The sequence below is a fragment of the Emydura macquarii genome, unplaced genomic scaffold (assembly GCF_026122565.2).
Source record: "Emydura macquarii macquarii isolate MOO-44397 ecotype Brisbane River unplaced genomic scaffold, CSIRO-AGI_Emac_v2 contig_2473, whole genome shotgun sequence".
Taxonomy (NCBI): domain Eukaryota; kingdom Metazoa; phylum Chordata; order Testudines; family Chelidae; genus Emydura; species Emydura macquarii.
The window spans coordinates 38,851,652-38,876,721 of NW_027132610.1; the positions used below are offsets into that span (position 1 = coordinate 38,851,652).

At 41.1% G+C, this 25,070-nt stretch overlaps 1 long non-coding RNA gene across 1 annotated transcript in view; it reads right to left on the bottom strand.

The window, feature by feature from the left end:
- Positions 1–888: 888 nt before the first annotated feature.
- Positions 889–25,070, bottom strand: part of LOC137162880 (uncharacterized) — a 69,965-nt gene continuing 45,783 nt past the window's right edge. Inside the window, exon 2 of the long non-coding RNA XR_010922544.1 lies at positions 889–1,531. This is a non-coding gene — a long non-coding RNA (uncharacterized lncRNA). The remainder of the gene's footprint in view (positions 1,532–25,070) is intronic.

A 25,070-nucleotide genomic window follows, 5' to 3' on the forward strand; every position in this document is an offset into this window, starting at 1 on the left:
TATGCAGGACTGTGACTCTTGGCAATGTGCAGGACATTGTGAATAGATATTCAGCTGTAGAGTTCCTGAACTGTTGTGAGGGCAATAGATGGCATGCACATCCCTATTTTGGCCCCAACCTACCTTGCAACAAGTACATCAACAATGTGGGCTGCTCAGGGAAGTTGCATGACTCCTGCATCTTTAAGAACACAGGACTGTTCAGAAAGCTGCAAGCAGGGACATTCTTTCCAGACCAGTGGATTACCATTGCCAATTGTTGAAATGCCAGTAGTGAGCCTAGGGACCCAGCATATCCCTTGCTGCCCCAGCTCATGAAACCGTACACTGGCCACCTCTATATCACTAAAGTGCAGGGTAACAGCTGAATGTGCTTTCAGCAGATTAAAGGGACATTGGTGGTGTTTACTCACTAAATTAGATCTCATTGAGAAAAACATCTAAATGATTATAGCTGCCTGTTGTGTCCAGCATAATATCTGTTAGGCCAGCAGGGTGGAGGATAGAGGTGGAGTGGCCATCGGCTGACTTTGAACAGCCAGACATAAGGGCCATTAGACGGGCTGAATGCAGAGCTATGCAGCTGAGGGATGCCTTGAAAAAACTCCTGAATGGTCAGCCACGGTAATGTGCTGTGCTGTGCTGTGCTGCACAGTACTTTACCTGGCACTGAAGTTTTCGTGGTTGTTAGGAATGGTCCGGTGCTTTATGAATATTGCAGACTTTTAATGAATCTATGAATTGTGTGTGCTTACTTTACATTTATAATTATTAAAATGTGTGTTGTAATGAACCTGAGTTCTGTGATCCTGTTCAATTACAATTACCGTGTGCTTTCCATAATGCTAGGCATTCTGCTATATATGTCAGGAAATAATAAAGATGAAATTATTTCCAAAAAAATAAAATTTATTGCATTAAAAAAATAGCGCAAAGAATAATGTGCAATTAAAAACCAATATAGTGCAAAGTTATAAAATAAATTGATGGAACAGAACCATAAAATTAGAACACTAGTACACTTTTGTGTCCATTTCAGTCCATTTCTGCCAAATATATACCAACCGTGGTTCTCACAGGTCGGTGTATGTGAAACTGTGGTTTTCCTTACAGTCCCTAGGGTTGAAGCAGGAGCGGTAGGGACACTGCTCCTGTTGACACGTGGAATATTGGGAGCAGCAGGAAGCTGCTGAAAGGGAGTTCCCCATTGACTGCAAAGGGAGACAAATCATGACTGTTGGATCTGTAGGTCAACAAGAGTCTGCAGCATTTGTGTTTGCTGCCTGAAAAGTCCCATTATATTGTGGTGCATCTCCCTCTCCTTTTCCTGATGGGACTCTTGGGCCTTTCTCCTGTCCGCTTTTTCCTTCTCAAGGCTGTCTGATATAGTCACCTTCCAGGCCCTCTGTTCAAGCACCTGCTTGCAAGATCTCACTAAACATGTCCTCCCTAGTCTGCTTCTTTCTCCTCCTCAGGGTCAGGTGTTCTGCGGGTGTGAAGAGAGCATCCCTGAAGGTCACAATGGCAACACCTACAGATAAAAGAGACAACTGTATCATTGTATTTACAGTCACAATAGAAAGAGAGACAATATTCAGAACCCTTTCCCTTATTCTTAAAAAAAGGGTAAAATCAGACATTCTTATTGACACTTCAGCCTCGGAGTGCCTGTGCACAGCACCTCTCCTAATCCCAGCCAAGGTGAGTATGGTGAGGGGGCTGGGGCAGGGTGGGAGGGAGAAGAGAATGTTTTAGTTGCATAAAACAAAAAAAATGTGGCCTCTGTTTCCATGAGACAAGTACAGAGAATGGCGCTCAGTGCTGGCACTGTTTTCATAGGAGGTGGTACTTTTAGCTGATATCTTTCTTCTGAGAGTAATGAAAGCACAGAGCGCCGCTGCTACTGTTGTCCCAAAGCTGCCCAGTCCTGTTCACTTACTAGCTTGTTGACTGCAACAGTGTCTGATGAAGTCATCACAAAATAGCATGGTAAAGTGTCCTACAGCAAGTAAGACATAGAGCCACAATCCCCAGAAGCCTTTGGGAGAGGACTGCTGAGTACCACCATGAAAGTTTCATTGAGCTCTCTCCGGAGAATACAAGGGACATACCCATGTACATAAACAAGCTGCTCAGCATAGCCCCTCGCTGCCTAACCTTACAGGGGAATGAAAAGCAGATAAGAGCTCCACCTCTGTTGCACCTCTACCTCTTCTTGTATGAATAAAAGAATGAAAGGCAGATACCAGTGCACTGCTAACTTGTGGTTGAGCCAGGTGCCCTCCTCACATTTAAGCTTTTTAAAGGAGAGTGCATACACACACTTACCCAAAGTTCCTTCCCTTGGATCAGGCGTGCCTATGCTCAGCAGGTGAGACTGGCTAGACTGTGATAGAGTCTCAAAAGGATCCAAACTTGAAACAAAGAGCCAGTCTCCACCCCATGCATATGCTTCCTCTTCTTATTCCTTGCTATTCATGGCAGTGGTTGCTGTCTCAGGCTCCCTCAAGGTATCCATGGTAGTCTATGAGATGCTGGTGAGGTCTTCACAGAGTTTGGCATGAAGCTTGTTGTAAAAGCAGCAAGTCTGCAGCTTGGCACCAGCCTCCCTGGATTTCTGGTAGTCCTGCTGCAGTTCCTTCACTTTCACACAGCACTGCTGCTGATCGCTGTCATACTCCTTCACCTGCATCACTTATGCAAGCTTTTCATAGGTGTCCATGTTTCTATGACTGATATGTAGCTGTGCCTGTACAGGCCTCTCTCCTCACAGGCTCACGAGATCCAATAATTCCTGTCTACTCCAGGCAGGCACATGTCTAGACCGTATAGCCAGCATGATCAGTTTGGCAATTGTACACAAGGGAGAGACGCTAGGCATGCTAACCAAGCTGGGTAGTCAAGGAAAGGCATTTCAAAAAATATGGATGGGGGGTTAAATGGGAGGACAGCTTCTGATCTCCTTGATCTCTGAGCAATGGAGTTCACAATTGTGACCAAAATAGTCACTGTTGGGCATTGTGGGACAACTGCTGGAGGACTATTAGGGTTAACACAGGACACAAAATGTCTACACTTGCACTGTGTTAACCACATTACTTTGCACTGGTCTACCACATTACATTCACCATGGCTCAACACTGTTCAGGGAGGTGGTGTTACTGCATCGCAGTAAGGGGGTACTTACATCATCAGGAAACAAATTTGTGTGTAGACACATGCATAAATAGACTGACCCAAGGCAACTTACCTTGGCTTAACTTTGTACTGTATACCAGGCCTTACTCTTAACATACTGAAAGCAGCACCAACAAGAACCATGGTTTCTCTTAGTTCACCTTCACACCTTCATATGAGTGTGACAGCATGTACTCTAAAGAGAATTGTACTACTAGATTGATGGTAGCCATAATAAGTGTAGTGTTTTGGAACTGAATAGCATTCCCTTAAATTGGAGCGAGTTCAGAGAAGAGCCACAAGAATGATTAAGGAATTAGAAAACATCCCTTATAATAATAGACTCAAAGAGCTCAACCTATTTAGCTTAAGGAGGTTATGGGTGACTTGATTATAGTCTATAAGTATCTACATATGGGAAACAAATATTTAATTCAATCTAGCAGAGAAAGATATAACACAGTCCAATGGCTGGAAATTGAAGCTAGACAAATTCAGATTGGAAACAAGGTGTACATTTTAACGGTGAGAGTAATTAACTATTGGAACAATTTACCACGGGTCATGGTGAATTCTCCATCACTGATCATTTTTAAATCAAGTCCTAATGTATTTCTAAAAAGATATGCTTTAGGAATTATTTTGCGGAAGTCCTGTGGTCTATATTATACAGGAGGTCAGACGAGATGATCACAATGGTCTCTTATGGCCTTGGAATCTATGAAGTACTTTGTGACCCTGCTAGTGGCCCTCACGGTGTTCTATGTTTCAGAAGTATGCCTATCCCTAGAAATAGGCTCCTATCAGGATAAAGTTAGCTCACAGCACAAGTTTATAAATTTTCTATTACTCTGTAGGAGTGCAGTATATGCGACCACAAATCAGATGCCAGCAATGTTGTGTGGGACATAATTTAAGGTCTTACCTGGTCTTGTTAAAATCTAATCTAACCTAACCTAAGGACATTCTTAAGAAATAGTGTTCTCCAATGGCTACAAACTGATACACTCAACTGCACAGTTTTCACTGGGTAGAAAAAGTCTGAATAAGAGGCTACTAATATTAATGGAAACCTGGAGTGCTTATGTCACAGACCAGAGTCCTCTGTCTGATAGGACAGAAGTGGCATCAAACATGTCCTGAAGAAGACCTGTAAACCAGCTTTTAAGAACAAGTTTCACCTGCACTCCCAACTTACAAGTCAGTCCCAGGCACCTCCTTGGGCTCCTGCTGTCAATTCCGTGGGAGCGGGGATCCATTTAGAAGGGACGGGGGGCACCTGCCACCCTGAGTTACCTGTTAGCCCTGGGCACCAGCTCCCCCAAGCCCTCCAGCATGCAACCAGTCACTCGTCTACCTGCACTAACCCTCCCCGCCTCCCACACACTATCTTCCCGTAGGCCCCCAGAATTGTAGTATGGTCAAAAGCCTCTGGGAATCTGGATTTAACCACCTATTGACTACCTCTGCAATAGGCCCTAGGTATATTACACAGCATTGTATGTGTTTGTTGAACAGGGCACTTGCAATTTGAAAAATGTTTCTCTGGAGTACGGACCTTGACCAAGAAATCTGGACTTTGACAAAACATAATTAACTACCCCAACCTAGAAGATAATAAGGTGATAAGTAAAAGTCAGCATGAATTTGTCAAATCGTGTCAAACCAACCTGATAGCTTTCTTTGACAGGGTAACAAACCTTGTGGATGGGGGAAGCAGTAAATGTGGTATATCTTGATTTAGTAAGGCTTTTGATACTGTCTTGCATGACCTTCTCATAATCAAACTACTGAAATACAACCTAGATGGAGCTACTATAAGGTGGGTGCATAACGGGTTGTAAAACCATTCCCAGAAAGTAATCAGTGGTTCACAGTCAAGTTGGAAGGGCATATTGAGTCCCGCAGGGATCAGTTCTGGTTCCAGTTCTATTCAATATCTTCATCAATGATGTAGATAATGGCATAGAGAGTACACTTAGAAAGTTTGTGGACGACACCAAGCTAGGAGGGGTTGCAAGTGCTTTGGAGGATAGGATTAAAATTCAAAATGATCTGGACAAACTGGAAAAATGGTCTGACGTAAATAGGATGAAAATTAATAAGGACAAATGCAAAATACTCCCGTAAGCAGTCATTTTCCATTTTATATGTGTGCAACTGATTGTTCCTTCCTAAGTAGAGTACTGCAGAAAGGGATCTGGGATTCATAATGGATCACAAGCTAAACATGAGTCAACACTGTAACACTGTTGCAAAAAAAGCAAACATCATTCTGGAATGTATTAGCAGGAGTGTTGTAAGCAAGATACGAGAAGCAATTCTTCTGCTCTACTGCACGCTGATTATGTCTCATCTGGAGTATTGTATTCAGTTTTGGGTGCCACATTTCAGGAAAGATGTGAACAAATTGGAGAAAATCCAGAGAAGAGCAACAAAAATGATTAAAGGTCTAGAAAACACAACCAGTGATGGAAAACTGTAAAAGTTGTGTTTGTTTTGGCTAGAGAAGAGAAGACCAAGGGGGGATATTATAACAGTTTTCAAGTACATAAAAGATTATTACAAGTGGGAGGGAGATATATTGTTCTTCTTAACCTATGAGGATAGGAGAAGAAGCAATGGCCTTAAATTGCAGCAAGGGCGATTTAGGTTGGACATTAGGAAAAACTTCCTAACTGTCAGGATAGTTAAGCACTGGAATAAATTGCCTAGGGAGGTTTTGGAATCTCCATCATTGGAGATTTTTAAGAGCAGGTTGCACAAACACCTGTCAGGGATCGTCTAGATAATATTTGGTCCTGCCATAAGTGCAGGTACTGGACTAGATGGACCTCTTGAGGTCCCTTCCAGTCCTTTGATTCTGTGATTATAGGCCAAACTCCTTGGAATCACTGGTTTAGTTATTATCAGAGTGTTCTCAAGTAAGTTTTGCGGCATGGTTTAACAGCATGTATAAACACACACAGGCTAGTTATAAATCTACTTATACGTCAATTAAATTTTAAAATATTCAAACTATTATTTAAAAAATCCCTATCCCTAATTTCTGCTCTCTGCTATGTCTCTCCCACCCACTTGCAAAATTTGCTGTTTTCACACTGGCATTTGAATTTAGAAATAGTAATAGTCATTAAGCAAAAGTAATGTGTAGTAATCCCTTTAGTATAGGCTTTCTAAGTCCTTTATTCCCACAGGTTCCCAGAAGCCCAGTGCTGTAAAGTTAGGATATGTTCCTTATTTGAAGGATTAAAGGATTTGAGAGATCTGTCATTTTTTTTTTCAACAGCACAGTATGTAAAATGTCCTAGATATTTTTGCAGAACTGCTTTTTTCTCTCTTGCACAGTAAAAGATGACAGATCTACAGAAAGTTCCCTGTAAAACAGAATAATGGGAAGGACAATGTAAACTATGCCTCATTTCTCTGCCTCTCTCAGTTTACTGAGTTTTAATGCTAACAAAATTCCCACTGAAGCCAATGGGAGTCTGCCTAAGTAAAGACTAAGTCAAAAAAGAGAGGTAAGTTCATCTCCCCTTCTGGAAAACTCACTGAAGAGGACTAGACGGGGGAGGAATCTGTGAGAGTCTCCTAATGCAGATTTCCACAGATTGTTCTGTTAGGGAGGTGGAGTTTGTCCACAAGCCTTTGGGGAATGAGGAGTTGTTCTCTAGAATTAGTGGACCTTGGGAATCCAGTAGAGATCAGACCCCTCATGTGGAGCCCCTGCCTCAGCAATGGTTCAGTCAGCCAGGCACTGTGGTGGGTACAGGAAGGGTGAAAAGGTGACATTTCCCCCCTAAATGATCTTCAAGGGACCCCAAATTATTGTCCGACAGGCCAAAATACAGTAAGTCCATCAATGGCTATTAGCCAGAATGGACAGGGATCGCTGTTTGCCAGAAGCTGGGAATTCACGATAGGGGATGGATCACTGGCATTGGCCACTGTCGAAAGACAGGATACTGGGCTAGATGGACCACTGGTCTGACCCAGTGTAGCCATGCTTACATTCAAAATATGTACAAAGTTATCCAGTGTTACGCAGTGGAACAGCAGCAGGTTGGAGAGTCTTCATCCTTTATATAAATCATAAATCACGGCACAACACTGCCACAACAGTAGCCAAATTTGACGTCTGTAAAGATTTTCCCAGGGTCTACCTAGCCATTGGACTCCTGGACGCTTGTTTTGTTTTCTAAATAGTGACATCTAGGGTCCCCAAAATACCCACTTGCCCACCAATAATGGGACTCTAGAATAAGCCCTGCTGGTGGCCCCTGTTTGGCTATTGCCCACCCTGGTCGGGCTGCTCCATTAGAACCAGAGTTCTGGTGTGCCCGCTACTGGCTGGAAACCCAGTTTCTCCTCACAGTGGGGGCTCAGTGGAAAAATGAATTCTGCATGATGCTGTATTAGCCTTTTTAGCAAATTCCCAATTAGCTGCTGTGCGCCCTGCACACATTCACCCCTTGTACACAGGCATGCACACATGCACTCTGTCAACCTTGCAGAGGTCCTCCAAGCAAACTGGAAACGGGTGGGTAAGAGAGGAAACACAGAGTTGCCTTAATCCATTTTTACATTTCCTTAGTCTTGCGCTGTCCAACCCTTGGACTGGTCCCCAGCATAGATTAAAGCAGCCTAAAGATTGCTCTAATCTATACTAGCTGCCAAAAACACTCAAGGACCATTCTGGCAGCAGGGATCATCAGGGCATAAAAGTGCCTCAGTCACACCCCTATCCCTCAGCCTTGCCACCATGTCAACGCTCATGATGTGAAGGGTTTCTGAGCTGCTACACCACCTGAAGATTCCCCTATGCTGGTGGATCCATCCAGCAACCTGCTAGACCAGGTTTACGTCCAGTTGGGCCATCAGAGTGGCACAAAACGTCTGGAGTACAGGGTAGGGCCATATTCTGTCATAAGAAGCATACACACAGCTGCCCCTGAATGTAATGGGAGCTAGTCATACACATCTCAAGTCACAAGTTAGCCCCTACACTTAGCAAACAGTACCTTCTCCGTGTGTTTTGTAATTTGTTCCTATTTTTGCCCTGTGACTTCAATAGAAATTCTGGTTATGATGTGAATATTAATGGTGTGAAATTTGTGTAGCTGGCTGTCTCTATATTTGATGACACAATAATGTTTTTGGAGGTAGCTGATTCCAAATTTGGAACAGAATCTGAGGAAAACATTTCCTCCCCCTTTAAGCACATACATGCTACAGGTGCTGTGAGTTGTTCAAAATATTGAAATGCTTTCAGTTAATTATTTTCCTCTTTACTGTGATTCTGTTTTGTTAAACATAAATCACTGACGTTGTTGGGGTCTCCACCGCCCCCCAGTTCTGATATCAGAGGCTTAAGGTTGCTTTTCTGAGGGAAAAATACATTTCAGAGCCCTTGAGAGAAGGGACAGCCTTGTGCCTAAAGCAGTGGCCACAGATCAAATCATGGCTCTGCCACATATTTCCCACGTGACCATGGGCAAATTATTTAAGGCCAGATTTTCATAGGTAATTAGGTAGCTAAAATGCAGATAGGCACTTAGTGGGATTTTCAAAAGCACCCAAGCAGCTTATCCACTTAACTCCCATGATTTCGGTGGGAGTGTAACAGAAAATATTCCCCCTGGATCACCGCCTGGTGGCTTGTATGGAGCTGCACTTACATTTTTGCCTCAGTCTCCCCTCATGATAAATCCCTTTACATCTCCACTCAGTCTGCCCTGGGTAAATCTCCTTGCTTCTCCACTGCCTAGAGCTCTGCAGTATCTCCACTGCTGACTCAGGATATTGCCTAAGCTTCCCTGCCTGAACAGCTTTGTAGTTCATCTCCTCTCAAGGTTTCTCTCTTTGTGTTCTGGGAGCTGTTTCTCTCTCCAGGAGCTCCTGCTCTACAGGGAGACACCCCTGGGAGTAGTTTATTACCCAGCTCCTATGAGGAGTTCTCTCCCCAGGAGCTTCCTCTCTGTGTTCTGGGCTCCTGCCCAATCCCTCATAACCCTTTATAAAGCTCAGATGTTCCTTCAGTAAACTAACTACTGTCCAGCTATTTATCTAATTAACTATCCACAGGTGGATCTGGATTGGCTGTTTCCCTAAGCAGAGCCTGTCAAAGGGAGGCTGGGTGTCTGACTGTGAGTCAGGCATCTAACCTGTTTAGATTCATTTGAAAATCCCACTATGCAACTATCTGCATCTTTAGTCAACCAGCTGCATTTGAAAATCCAGCTCGTAGGCTCTATTTGACTTCAGTTGGATTGTGCAGAGATCCCCCTGTGCTGATCGGTTTACAGGATCAGGCCTAAATCTGAATCAGTTTCCCATCTGTGAAAATAGAGAGGGTAATCATAATAATTCCTTTCTCCAACCTTTGAGTGTTATTTAGATTATAAACTCTTCAGGGTAGGGACAGTCTCTTGCTATGTGTCTGTACAGTGCCTAGCAGAATGCTTCCAGCATTGGTAAAGCAAGTGGTGAGCTGAAACCTCTACTTTTTTGGCCAATCTCTGTACATTGTATTTATCATCCCAGTTCATTCCCCTCCTCCCATTTTTTCTGTTTCATCCTCAGATCTAGCACCTAGACTGTAAATTCTCTGGAGCAGTTTTCTTTGTTACTTGTCGGCACCGCATCTTATATACAATGAGGTTTGATCCTTGATTAAGGTTCCTAGCCACTATTATAATACAGCTAATACATAAATAACCTTCCAACATACAAATTGAACAAGTTAAATTTTTTCCTGGTGTAAATCCACTGGAGTCATTATTACATCAGGAATTCATCTGATTGATTATGTTATTTTAACAATAGATGCTGATTCTTGAATGCTTTTTTTCCCAGGGAAATGAGTTTTCTCAGGCAACATTCTAATTAATTTTGTATAAATTGAGTTCCAATCCCACAAGCTCTTACAGAATAAATAAGAGTTACTGTCCATCCAAGTTCTATTGACTTAATTCCACATTCAGAAAATCACCTTTAGTAGGCAGTGCCTTACTTATATAAATGCCTTCACCAAGAACAGTGTGTGGAAAGTTTTGTTTGTTTTGGTAGAAAACTTACTTTTGCCACCTGTATGCTTGCAAATTCAGACAATATGATAAAATATGCACTAGACCTAAGCATACTGGCTAAGAAAAGCAAGTAATCTTTAATCTACCATCACAGAAAATCAACACACAGCAACTGTTTAATGTTTAGTATTATTAAAAGAAGTTCTGACTTCCTATGGTTCTCATATGTATAAGTATGTATGTGAATATATGAATTTCCTTTATTATGAAGCACCTTTCTAGCTGGTGAATGTATTTTAAATCAAGAAGACATTTAAGTATGTCACTGTCATTTTTTCCTCATAGGTTATTCACAACTTCCTATATCCGTGGTGGAGGATTAGCCTGTGGAACCTGGGAAATCACAGGTATGTCTACACAGCAAAGAAAAACAAAGGGCTGGCCCATGCCAGCTAACTTGGGCTCCCGGATCCTGTTTTGCTGCAGGTTGCAGCCTGAGCCAGGAAGTTTACACTGCAATTAAAGAGCCCCTTAGCCCAAGCCCCAGGAGCTCAAGTCAGCTGGCACAGGCCAGCCGTTGGTGTCTAACTGCTGTGCAGACATTCCTCACATGTCTTCTTGAGGTTATTGCCTCACAGGCTGAGAATAGTGGTAGGATCTCCCACTCAGCTTCTTTGCTGAGCAGCCAGTGTATCCTCTGGCCTCAGGAGGGGCATCTCAGCAGCATAAGAGGCAGTATAGTTTAGTGTACTAAACATGGGACTGACAGCAAGGCACTCCTATGTTCAGATACAAGCTCTGACACTATGAAGGATCACACCCATAAATGTACAAACCTTAACTGCCCAGGCAACCTCTGGTGTCTCTAAGACAACAGCTGTGGTAGCAAATCTGGAGTCAATAGAACTCAAGAGCAATAACCTTCCAAGTGACCAGTGTCACACATGATATCATTTAACAATAGTACAGCCATTTTCAGTTGGAGACTAGAAAATGAAAAGGTGAGTAAAAAAACTTTCACTTTCAATATAATAGAACTTACATATGTCGAAAGACCTATTTCTCAGTATGTGAGCTTTTGAAAGGTTGTGCCAAGCAAAATAGGACCAGCTTTCTATTAATGGAGTTAGTATTCCTAGATGGAACTGTATAATTTAGGTGTAATAATCAGTCACAAAACCTGACATTTCAAAATGAAATTCTTCCATTAAACATGTCTGTGGCTTGTTTCTCCAAAAATCAAGTTTTCAATGAAAAAAATCATCAACTATTTGAAATTTGTGAAAATTTTCACCAGCTCTAAGATGACTTTGCCCTTATTAGCACCTCTCAGCTCCTGATTTTAAAGCATGTTAAAAAAAATGTTAAATATTATTCCCATTTTACAGATGAGGAACCTTAAAGAAAAGTGCCCAGAAATTATCCCACCCACCCCACTCATATAATTTCCTAGCCTACAAAAGCCAGTGTTAGGTTTATATTTTAACACAGAGTCCCTTGCTTTCAGTCCCATTTTTAATCTACTAGACCACACCGCCTGTTGATACAATGTCACAGAGTAACCCGGAAGCAGAAGTGAAGTTGAGAATTCTATCTCTAAGTCCTGAACTCTGAACATTGGACCATTCTGTCTCCTATTGCTATGCCTCCGTTTACAACAAGAGGAAAGATCCAATACAATTTTATTTAGCTATTTGTATGTAAATTAAAGAATATTTTCATATTTTCAGCTTTAGGTAGGAGGCAGGCAGCATTTAAAAATATGTTTCTCCGTAATACAGTACTCAGGTTTGCAGTTTCCATTTTGCTCATTCTGCATTTGGTTGGCAGGTTTATTCCTTTTACTGATTTAAAAATGTTTTTCAACTCTACGAGGCTGCACACTTCAAAACTTCTCTAAAATGAGTGTATTGTACCAGGATTGACTCTAGGGGTGGACAAGCAGGGCAGTTTACCTGAGCACCAACTTCCAGGTAGCACCATATCATTGCTTTTTGTGTTCCACTGGTTCACTGGCTGTGGGTTTGGGGATTTTTTGTTTCAGCCATGGAGAATGTGCCTGTGACATTCCCCAAGGTACAATCTGGACTGTTGAACAACTGTGTCCCCTCACTTCTTCAACCTGAGGTGCCTTTTATATTGCTTCACTGTGAAAGCAACCACTCCTCAACTGCCCACACACAGCTATGCTGTATGAGTACCCTAAATAGCCAGCAAGCCACCCATGAACTATATTACAAAGCAACACCAGAAAATTCCCAGTCCAAGGCTTCTCCCCAGAAATGTGTAACTTGTACTGCTCAGTGCTCCTGGACAATACAATACAGAGAAAATCTGTCATTTCATTAATAGAAAATGGTATGCACAAATCCTGTTATCTCAAATGGAAGTTCCCAAACACTTCAATCCAAATACACTGGCTTAGACAAAACAATGAAACAAGCTTCTAACTACAGAAAGATAGATATTAAGATATTAAGTAATTACAAGTAACGAGGCATAAAAATCAGAATTTGGTTACAAGAAAATAAAAGATAAAACACAACTAATATCTAACTTAACAAGCTAAGTGAACTCAAAGCAAAATGTCTCTCTCTCACCACATGCTTTTGTAGTCTTACTGGCTGGATGCCTTTCAACCAGGACCCCTCCCCCAGTCCAATGCTTTTTCAGGGATGTAAATGTTGTAGGCAGAGAGAAGGGAAGAGAGATGTTTTGTGTCATCTCTTCTCACTTCTTATAGTTATTTTCCTCTTTGAAAATCATCTCCAGCTGTGGTTTAAGAGACAGAAAGTCTGTTTGCAAGGGAACCTCCAGCTGTTCCATTGCCAAGATGTAAATTTCTCGCTCATACCCTTCTTCCTGCCAAAGAATAGCCACTTAACCAGGTGATGGTCCATTTGATTATGTTGACACCTGTCTGAAATGCTGGCTAGCCTTTTGTTTCTGGGGAACTGATTTGAAGCTGTTTCCCCGGACTTGGAACATGTCTTATACAGTAGAATTTTTATAACTTCATATACAATGTCACCACACATATATTTGCCAGGATAATAATGATCAGCACATTATGAGTTTTCAAATGATACCTCACAAAGCATACTTTGCATGAAATTTATCATAGTCTTCTAAAACTGGCAAACATAAGGGTACAGACTGTCACAGTGCCACAAAAAACATTTTCTCCCCTGGCTGGCAAAATGACTAGGGCCACTTCTGTAGTGCACCCACCAATGGCTCATTGCCCCCCTCCATTCCCTCTGCCCTGCAAACTCCCTGTGTGCCACCCTCCCATGCTCCCCTGAATATGTGATAACATTTTGCCAGTTATTCTGAGGGAATTAGATTCAACAGCAAAGGGATCCATCAGAGAGGCTGCAAAGGTTCTGGGTACTAGTACTACTGAGAGGTGGAGAAGTGTACTTCGGAACTTCCTTCATTAAAGAAGAATATCAACAGGGTAGGGAGGAGGCTCTGGCTTCTCCAGGTGGTGGTGAGTGGAGGGATTTAGATATCCCTCTTCAAAGAGCTGCCAAGGTAATGTTACTAAGGGTTCAGTCTCCCTTAACTGGGGTGGCCAGCAAAGTCTAACTCGAAATGTACATACCAATTCAAAGAGTGTGTGAACATGCTGTTATAAGAAGGAAAAACTGTCCATTTTTCATTTCAAAGAGAATACATGAAGGCCAAACTCTGATCTTGTTCATACCAGTTTAAATCTGGAGTAACTCCACTAAAGTCGGTGGAGCTACACTAATGTAAACTTCTATAAGAATATGACCTAGGGCCCACCTGGTTACAGCTCCCAGATTCTCTGTCCCAGCCCCAGCCCTTCTTTAGATCAGGACAGCCTGGGGGGCTGCACTAACTTCTACCAGCTGGGTACAGACTTCATACGCCAGCTGGGGATAGTAACAACACAGCATATTCTGGCCACTCCTTCTCCTGGACCCCCACGTGACACCTCCCTATATCCAACACACCTACACCAGACTGAGTGGAAGAAAGCACATGCTGAGGTCTCCCTAAAGCGAAGGAATTGCCACCAGGCAATTTGCATGTAGTTTCCAACCCTTTTGCACTGGAAAGGGACAAAAATCTTTCCCCCACAGGCTTAATTTAAGTTGAGTCACTATACGCTGTCATTTGCTTCTTTTATTTGCATACCAATTTGCTTGAAATCTTTAATGCCAACAAGATTAAACATCTATATTTTCATAATCCTTGTATCTTGGCCCTACAACCTTTACTGTTCTGACAGAGTAAAGACCTGATCTCACAGCTGTCAATAATTTACAGACTCTGTTATTTAAGTCTTCCTCTCCCCCCTAAGAAACTGTTCATTACAGTATTAACAAGCACTCACTTAGTAAACTGTCCTACCACAAAGCTAAGGACAAGTTAATAGTGTTATAAATTAGTCGTTATGTTAAATGATCAGTTTTCACAGTACAGTATTATTGCTTTATTGACCCCTACTTAAAGATTTATCACAGTAGCATTTTATTGTGGTTACAGGACACACCATTGCAACGCAGCAGGGTACAGTTTATTTTATGCTTCTTTTTATGTTTAACAGTATTACAAACCTGTTGTGGACAGAGATCCAAAAAAAGTTGGGACCACAACAAATGAGAATGCAAGAGACCAGTTGCTGTATGGAGACAATCAGCAGGATAGTATGAAGTTGGAGGTGGAGGGAGGGGAACACATCCTCCTCTTTTCCCTGGTGGTTAGCGCCATTGTGAGATCCACACAAGCCCCAGGCAGTTGAGCTGGGCTCTGAGATTCGCTGCCACATGTCCTTTTTTTTTTGCAATATAGACGTATCTGGAGTGTTCGCTGTGCATGCTCCCAGTATGCCTGTTCTCAGCTTCACACACAGAGGGGTAGGGCTTCCCCATTTCACATAAGGAAGGTAGGGAAATGAGGTCAGACATCCCCACCAGCAGGTAAAGAACCCCAGATATTGTTATCCAGGGTTCCTTGACCCAGTAACTTTTAGTTTCTGCGAGTCAGTATCAGGAAATAAACCAAAGGAAATGCAGTACCTCCGCCTGCTATATGGCTGACATCAACAAGTCAGAACCAAGTGCTCTAACTTTAAAGCTTTACTTTATTAGTCTCCAGCAACTCCCATCAGAATGCATTTACCAGAAGTCTCCACTTATTAGTCTTAACCACATACAAATACAATAGGTATTAGGCTATGTCTACACTGACGGCGGCAAATTCACTGCCGTCAGATCGATTTATCCAGTTTAATTCGATCTGACTGCCGTCGGTGTAGACATAGCCTAATCGATTTATCCAGTTTAATTGGAGACTAATAAAGTAAAGCTTTAAAGCGTCAATGAAGATACCCAAGAAAGCCAACCACTTGGGAGCTGGAAGATGAGAGTGGGTGCCCTTGTGGACCCCTGAGGGGCAGTACAAGTGCAGTTACTCTGAACTGTGACACTGAGCACCATAAGCAGCAATGTATAATCACAAGATGAAAACTATAGCTCAACAAAATAGAAACATCTCTCTCTCTGGCAATTAATTGGCTTGGTTCTGAAAGTAAAACCAAACAAATGCTTGCTATCCTTATTGTATTACACTTGTATACAGTGAGAGTGCTTAAATATATATAATTTGCAGTTAACCAAAGACAATATATGTGAATGTGCAGTATTTAAACTATTTTCTATAGTAAGTATAAAAAAGTACAAGGAATTAAGGAAAAGGATGTACATGCCTAAGCCAAGTAACTATATAATCATGTTGTTATAGCTCTCTCCTTTGTCAACCCATTCCCCCCACCCCCTTAAATTTTGTCAACCTCACTTATGTCACATCTCATAGACTCATATACTTTAAGGTCAGAAAGGACCACATGATCACCTAGTCTGACCTCCTGCAGTTGCAGGCCACAGAACCTCACCCACCCACTCCTGTAATAGACCCATAACCTCTGACTGAGTTACTGAAGTCCTCAAATCATGATTTAAAGACTTCAAGGTACAGAAAATCTGCCATTTACACTAGTTTAAACCTGCAAGTGACCCATACCCCACGCTGCAGAGAAAGGTGAAAAAACCCAGGGTCTCTGCCAATCTGACCTGGGGGAAAATTCCTTCCTGACCCCAAATATTGTGATCAGTTGGATTCTGAGAATGTGGGCAAAACCCACCAGCCAGACACATGGAAAGAATTCTCTGTGGTAACTCAGAGCCCTCCTCACCTAGTGTCCCATCACCAGCCGATGGAAATATTTGCTGCTAGCAGTCACAGATCTGCTATGTGCCATTGCAGGCAGACCCATCATCCTATCCCCTCCATAAACCTATCAAACTCAGTCTTGAAACCAGTTAGGTTTTTTGCTCCCACTGCTTCTCTTGGAAGGCTGTTCCAGAACTTCACTCCTCTAATGGTTAGAAACTAAACTTCCTGATGGCCAGTTTATATCCATTTGTTTTTGTGTCTGTAATAGAAAGAGAGAGCCTGCAGCACTGAGCCTGGTGCAAGATTTGAGGCCTGAACCAGAGACTGTGAACGAAAATCAGGCCATATAGTAAAGCAGATGCTTACAGGTTCACTGTCCAGTACATGAACTTGGCAAACTTGTTGCTTGTATACTGGGCACTAGATATTTATATAAATATATTCCAGTTAGTATAGATACATTTTAATCTAGTACAAGATAAGATGGTTTGATAACATAATGAATAGGGATGTTTTGTCCAAGATATCAGGAAAAAGGGGCGATTACAAGCAGATATCAGGAAATATGCAAGATGGTGTGTTAAGCTGTGTATTTCAGTTGTAAATATCCAGCCCAGAGGGCAGTAAGTCCTGCTGCTGATTGAGCTGAGTCCATTGTAACAAGCATACATATGTTGGTATAATTGTAGACATTGATCCAGGGAGCTAGACCCGAGCTTCACTGACAATAAATCTGTCCAGGTGCCTTCACCACTGAAACGTGCCTGTGGCCTTCCTTTATAAGTAACATTGAGGTCTGCTGAATTAATATGCTGCACTATCTACTAATAACATTGGATCCCCAAGGACAGAAGCACTGAGGAACCTAAACAGTATTATCGAGGCAACAACAGCACTTAACCAAACTGGGTAGTACTATCAAGATATGCTGAGCCAGCTATCTGCACAGAGCTGGCATAGCACACAAAAAGAACACACACACTCAAGTCAACTGACAACAGAAGCCACATTGACACTTAACTTAAATAACGCCTCTCCCTCCCTGGTGTTTATCCCTCTGATGTATTTATATAGAGCAATCATATCTCCCCTCAACCTTCTTTTGGTTAGGCTAAACAAGCCACGCTCTTCAAGTCGCCTCTCATAGGGTAGATTTTCCATCCTAGTAGCCCTTCTCTGCACTTGTTCAGTTTGAATATTTCTTAAACATGGGAGACCAGAATTGCACACAGTAATCCAGATGTGATCTCCCCAGTGCCTTGTATAACTGCACTAACACTTCCCTGTCTCTACTGGAAATATCTCTCCTGCTGCATCCTAGGACTGCATTAGCTTTTTTCACAGCTGCATCACACTGGCGGCTCACGGTCATCCTGTGGTCAACCAATACACCAAGTCTTTCTCCTCCTCTGTCACGTCCCACTGATAAATCCCCAGTTTATAGCAAAAATTCTTGTTGTTAATCCCTAAGTGTATGACCTTGTACTTTGTACTATTACATTTCATCCCATTTCTATTACTCCAAGTTTTCAAGTTTGTCCAGATCTCCTTGCATGATAATCTGGGCCTCTTCCATATTGGCAATACCTCCCAACTTTGTGTCATTTGCAAATTTTACTAGCACAATCTCACTTTTTGTGCAAGGTCATTAATAAAAATGTTAAATAAGCTTGGTCCCATGACTGATTCCTGAGAAACTCCAACTCCAATCTCCCTTCACCCTGACAGTTCATCTTTCAGCATGACCCACTGTAGTCTCCCCTCTAACCAGTACCTTATCCACCTTTTAGTTCTGGTATTAATCCCCATCTTCTCCAATTTAACTAATAATTTCCCATGTGGAACTGTATCAGATTCCTTACTGAAATCCTGATAGATTAGATCTACTGCATTTCCTCTGTCTAAAAGATCAGTCTACCATTTAAAAGGCTGTAAAATCATGGGGGAAAGGAATGTGTCTTCTGTAAAGCACTTAGCACACTTTTGGGCACCAGAAGATAATAATGCAGATATGGAGGTAACTGTAGCTATTGATCTTAAGTTAAATGTGCAGGTTTTTAGTTTTACCAATGTAATGGTACAAACATCCACAGGAGGAGGTGAGACAAGTGACTAAAGAGACTCCACAAGATGCATCTCAAAATGTAATAGCAGTCTTCTCTTTGGAGGGAGATTTGGGGGTGCAAAGAGGAGGTGGGGGGCACATTCAAGCCCTGTGGATTCTGTGTCATCTAGAGGCCAGATTGGGGAATCAAATCTGCCCCAGAAACACTGGTAAACACATAAAATGTGAGCCTGCAAGCTAACAAAAAATGCAATAATAAAAAAAAAAAAACAGAAAAGAATGGGAAGGTCCACTAGTTTTTCACAGGCATGTGACCTAGATTGGCTCAACCTTGTGACCCTATTACAGTAGCTGTTGTAGTCTGACAGGGAAATGCTATGAGAGAGAGAGAGAGAGAGAGACAGCCCATGTAGAGACGACAGCTGATCTTGAACCTAAAGCTTTCACAGACTAAAAGAGGTTCATACATTTCAAAAAAAATTTCCTTCACCCCCTACCCTGCATGTTTTTGCAGTGGGTAGGAAAGCTCTAGCTCTGAATTATTTTTATGGCAATGAATTTTCCATGATGCCATGTTCTCAAAGCAATAGGGGGATTTTTCCACTGCTCTGCTGCAGCTTATTCTATCTTTATGTAGAGAAATATTTTTTCTCTGGTCTTTTAGCTAGTAACGTCACTACTCTCCTGTATTGAATAGATTACCCATTGCAGATGATTTAATAGCTATGGCTTATTCTGGAGGACTTCTAAACTAATTTAAAAAGTAATCCAAAGACATTTTTCACCTATAAATTTCTACATTAACCTAGCTAAGGGCTTGCAGGTCTGCTGAAACTTCTGAGGTCCATGACCTCTAACATCCCCTTGAAGAGAGAAAAATAAAACCTTATCCACTGTATTAGATAGAAGTGGAAACCTGGAAGCATGTACTTCACTTCCTAAAACCTGTCAAATAAGGAGCCTCTTGGTGAAATCCTGGAAATGCAGAGTTCAAGGAAAGTTGTTTTTAATAAACTGATCCAACACAAACTACACAAGATTAATTATCAGTGATAACTAATGACAATCACTCCTTTGGCTACACCTTAGTTTATAAGAGCATTTTGATTAAGAGCTGCCTCAGTTTGTGTTGAAAAATATCAACTGAAAAGGCCAGATTATCTGTTGGTATAAATCAGGATAGCCAGTTTACACCAGATGAAGAGCTAGGACAAAATTTCTTTATAGTTCTCTTAGAATCCACCAAAGTCCAGTCTTTGGACTAGAGTTGATTGAAAAACAGGGCTTCTCCTCCTTCCCCAAAAGTGTTGACAAACTTTTTTTTTGCATTTTCAGTATAATTTTCCATGGAAAATGTCAAATTTTCAGTGAAATATTAAAAATCAAACACATTTTGGCTGAAAACCAAAACCATTTTGATTTTTTAACATTTGGATTTTTGATGAAAAATCAAAATTTCCCCTGGGAAGCAGGCACTCTCGATGAAAAATTTTCTTTAGTTGAAAATCCAATTTTCTGTTGAAAAACATGTATATGAAAAATGTCCAACAAGCCTTAGTTTGGACTCACCATACAAACTGAATTTTAATAGTCCACCAAATTAGAAAAGATGTGTGAGTAAGTAAGCGCTTCACTTTTAAACTATCACCTGTTCCTTCAAATAGTTAACTCTCAGTTTATAACTTACAGTGGGGATACAAAATATAATAGTTAAGTCTGGTGTGAGAGCTTTCTTACAACTTACTTTCAAATACCGGAAGTGTTTTTCTTTTGGAATCTTTTAAGAGTACGTGGAAAAGAATGAGGGTGTGCTGAGTGGAGTTGGAAATTTTGATATTAGAGGTGCTCGAAATGTATCATTCAAAGTACTTTTGTATGAAAAAATGGTCTTTATGGAGATATTTATTTTAATGGACAATTTTCATTTCTTTCAACATTTTCTAGTTTTTGTAGAAAAAAGAAAACATTTCAGTTTTCAAAAAATTAAAACATTTCTAGATTTTACTAAAAAAACAAGTAAATTTCCATGAAGATTTGAAAACAAACACACGCATTTTTCTTCTTTGTACATTCTTTACACAGAATCCATTTTCCTATAAACTCTAGTTAACGTACAGCGTGTTCTTTGTAAATGAACTATATGAATTGGTATGGTCTGAAGTTGGCAATTTTTGTTGTATTTATATATTTATTTGAGTTGAGGGGAAATGTGGAGAGTTAAAACAATGATAAATTGCAGATTTTTGGGTAGATGCTGTGCCCCATTCCATTCCTTTTGTGCTGTTCACCTGTGATTGCTCTGATAGGCACAGGGAGCCAGTTCTCTGCCTCAGTCCCTTCAAACCCCCATGCCAGGGGTATGTCAGGGCAGGCATGGGTGTGGCTGGAACTATCCCCAGCTTGTTTTGGGTTCTTTGGGGTCCATTGCCAGCTAGCACAAGTTAGAATAGCAACCTGGCTGTTCTAACCTGGGGCAGGGACAGGACCGGGGCAGAGAATCGGGGAGACGTAAATGGTCTGGATAGCAGTCTGGATGCATCCAGGGATGTGGTCCTTTGTCACATTAAGATGCTGTTTTATACCCTCCTCTTCTCAAGTATCATTTCCAGTTTCTATGATAATTTATTGTTTTGGATTCTTGCTATAATTGTCACCATGTATGTGAACCACTAACATTTACTTTTAAAAAAATTAAAAAGCTGTCTTCTGTTTGCCTCTACAAATTACAGGCAATTTATGCCATTTGGACATGTAACTATCTGATAAGAACAAAGAATGTAGGATTCAGAAAAAGGTTTTTTTCCCTACGGGGTGTGGACACTGTGCTGTCTAATGTAGACTCTGTGCTGTCTTTCCTCTGCTGGTAATGTATACAATGCAAGTGATCACTTCCTGCCACTTCCCATACAGCTGAAAGGCCCACTGAATTTGGCCACACTTGGCTTGAGGTGCTGGCCTCTTTCACTTGTCTGGAGAAAACCTATTTAGCAACTTCCCCTGACATGCCTGTTTTAAACAACTTTCAGTCACAGACTTTAAAGCATAATATCAATGAGTATCTGTAATTCCACATACAGCATTGTCACTTACATTTCACAGTGATGATATTGACCAGTGTGCTATTAGTTTTCAAATGATACCGCACAAGGCATATTTTTACAAACATCATTGTAGGGCGTGAATACAGGGGTGTCTAGGGTCACAGATACATAAACAGGGGAAAATCAAGTAGGAGCAGAGAGGTTATTTTACCTATGTATTTGGCACTGGTGCAACTGCTGCTGGAATGCTGTCTGGTTCTAGTGCCCACAATTCAAGAAGATTGTTGGTAAATTGGAGACGGTTCAGAGAAGAGCCACGAGAATGATTAAAGGATGAGAAAACATGCTTTATAATGATAGAATCAAAGAGCTTAATCTATTTCATTTAACAAAGAGATAGTTGAGGGAAGACAATTACTGTTTATAGGTATCTACTTGGGGAGAAAATATTAAATAATGGACTCTTCAATCTAGCATAAAAAGATATAACATGGCTAGAAGTTGAAGCTAGACAAATTCAGACTGGAAATAAAGTGTACATTTTTGACAGTGATGGTAATTAATGGTTGGAGTAATGTACCAAGGGTCATGACAGATGGTCCACCACTGACCATTTCTTAGATCAAGATCAGATGTTTTTCTAAAATATCTGCTCTAGGAATTATTTTGGGAAGCTCTATGTCCGGTACTATACAGGAGGTCAAACTACATGGGCACAATAATCTCTTCTGGCCTTGGAATCTATGATATATAGGTGCAGTCAAGTGGACAAATATATGAGACATTAATTATTAATTGGGCCCACAAACGTAAGGGTGCAAAAAAGGGAGAGGGGGGAATAGATGAGTTAAGGCTAGCCTGAAAATCATACATTATATATAGCTTTCCTTATATATAGTTTTATATATACCATTTGAGTGATAGTGATTGTGACAATTTCCTGCAATAACCTTGAAAATGTTTATTGATTTAAGTTTAAGTATCTTTGGAGTCCATGTATTAAATATATTAAATTATGATTATTAAATTATTGAGAGCATGGATGATCAAAGGACTATATTGGACAATGTGGCAGACAAGAATGATTTTTTTGGGATAATACATGTGAAGTGGAACTCCTTGGAAACATCTAGGGGGAGATGAATGCAAACCCCTTCCACTGGTTATTGATAAATGCAACCTTCTGAAACTGCACCCAGAGGAGAGAACAGTGGTCTGCTGATTACCTGTTCCTCAAGGTGGAGATCAAAGGCTCAAGCTATATAAGGAAACAGGCAGTCCTGTGCAGTCTGGGTGCTTGTTCTGAGCTGAGGCTTCTATGAACTTGTATCCACAGAAAAAGCCCTTGGGGAGGTTTCAAGGACTGACTTCTACCAGAGCCCTTGCTGGAGTTGGGGGTGATCTCTGGTAAGCTTATTAGAATGCACGTAGGTTCTTTTATTGTTTTTAAATATGTTTTCTCTGTAATGCTTTCACCTTAATAATAAATGTGCTTGCCTAGAAAGGGCTGTGTGGCAACTTCAAACTGCAGGCAATTAAAATGTTCATAGCCTTCAGAGACAAAGCAAAGCACAGACGCTGGCCTGGTTAGACAATCTGGCTTGCTGGGGAACTCACAGTGTAGGCTGGGAACTGTGCAGCCTGGAAAAAACGCAGTCAGGAGGGAGAGAGACACAGGTCTCTACCCAGGAAAGGTTATGGCTGAGGAGCTGGGAGCCTAGAGTGGGTGCCCTCACTGGACTAGGGCGGGGGAAATACTGGTGTAGTTGCCTTGAACTGTGACAGGGATGTCCATGTAACAGACTGTAAAGCATTGTAATAAATGCAATTTATAATTCACAGCCGACTACTTCTGCTCACTAATCCGTATTTCCAGGACTACTTCTAACATTCCAAACCACTACAGAGCTTTCTATAGTCATTTCATGAAAATCGGGAGGGGGAGGAGAGGATTGGTGTGTGTGTTTGTTTAAGATTCCTCCAAAAGTGGGCTTTCTTCAGTAAGATTACACCTTCCAGAGGCATGGAATGAGCAACATTTAGTTCTGGAACAGTTACATGTTTATAGCCTGGTATCATATGACTCAACATGAGCTTTACAAACATGCAACATGCTTTTGCAAACATAAGCTTTACTCCATAAGAAAACTAAGAATCACCCTTTCTAATGGTTTTAGACTTTTGTTCTTAATCCTGGTTCCATATATCATAAGATTCAGGACCTAAAAATTACAGTGTTGTTCTGTATGGAAAGGCTGGTGTAGTTTAAATAATTATTAAAGATTTCTAATAATATATTGATTATAATTTATCTTCCCAGTCTGACTCCTGTACACCTGGATTCCTGGTACTAAGGAAGCCCAGAGGTGGTAATACCTGAAAGAGGTTCCAGGGAGGATGGAGCTAGGCTGTTCTCAGTGGTAATAGATGACAGAACAAGGAGCAATGGTCTCAAGTTGTAGTGGGGGAGGTCTAGGTTGGATATTAAGGAAAACCTTTTCACCAGAAGGGTGGTGAAGAACTGGAATGGGTTACCTAGGGAGGTGGTAGAATCTCCATCTTTAGAGGTTTTTAAGCTGCGGCTTGACAAAGCTCTGGCTGGGATGATTTAGCTGAGGTTAGTCCTGCTTTGAGCAGGGAGTTGGACTAGATGACCTCCTGAGGTCCCTGCCAACTCTAATCTTCTATGATTCTATGAATACTAAACATAGCAGCAATCAACATTTTGGACACTCTCTCAAACTTTGGTAAAATATTTTTCTGTAAAATGTCTGGCACAGACAGAATACATGATGGTGTGCAGCACTCATTTGGAATGACCTGGTAACCCACTGGTAACTTGGCCTACCTCACCAGACCATCATGTAAAATATATGAAATTAGTTTTTTCCACCCAAAATTCAAATCCAGCACTGCTACAAGAATACTTTAACAATAATATTACACAATAGTTTAAGACAGAAATTTAAGAATAATGTATAAAGATACAGATTTGTAAGAAGTGGCTTATTTTGCCAGCTAGGTTACTTGGAACTCTTCCACTTCTTTAAATTCAAAAATCTATGTTGTTTTTTGCCCTTCTGAAGTAATTGCATAAGCCTACTTTTACCATAAAATCAATAAGGTGACCCAACTTGTTAGGCAAGATAACCATGCAGAGTTGTAAATAAACAGAGCTAGTTGAGGGTTTCTCTCTACTCATTTTCCAAAAGCCATCTGACATGATGGTGTGAAATAGTGACTGCCCTTTATTCTGCCAGCATTCCTGGAAACATAGCTCATAAAACACAATGACTCTTATAAAAACCTTCAAAGGTTTAAGGGGCAGAGAAATCAATCTTTTCTTCATTGGCATCTGTTTTACTATAGCAATGAACCATATTCTTTCTATTCTTCTACAAGGTAAGAATCCCTATTCAAAGAGGACCCGATTCTGCAACCTAGTCTTCTTGAGTAGCTCTTCAAAGAGATTTCAGTGTGATAGTTCACATGAGAAAGTACCATTCAGAATGAATAAGAGTTGCAGAATTGGGCTTTCAGTTTTTGTTGTTG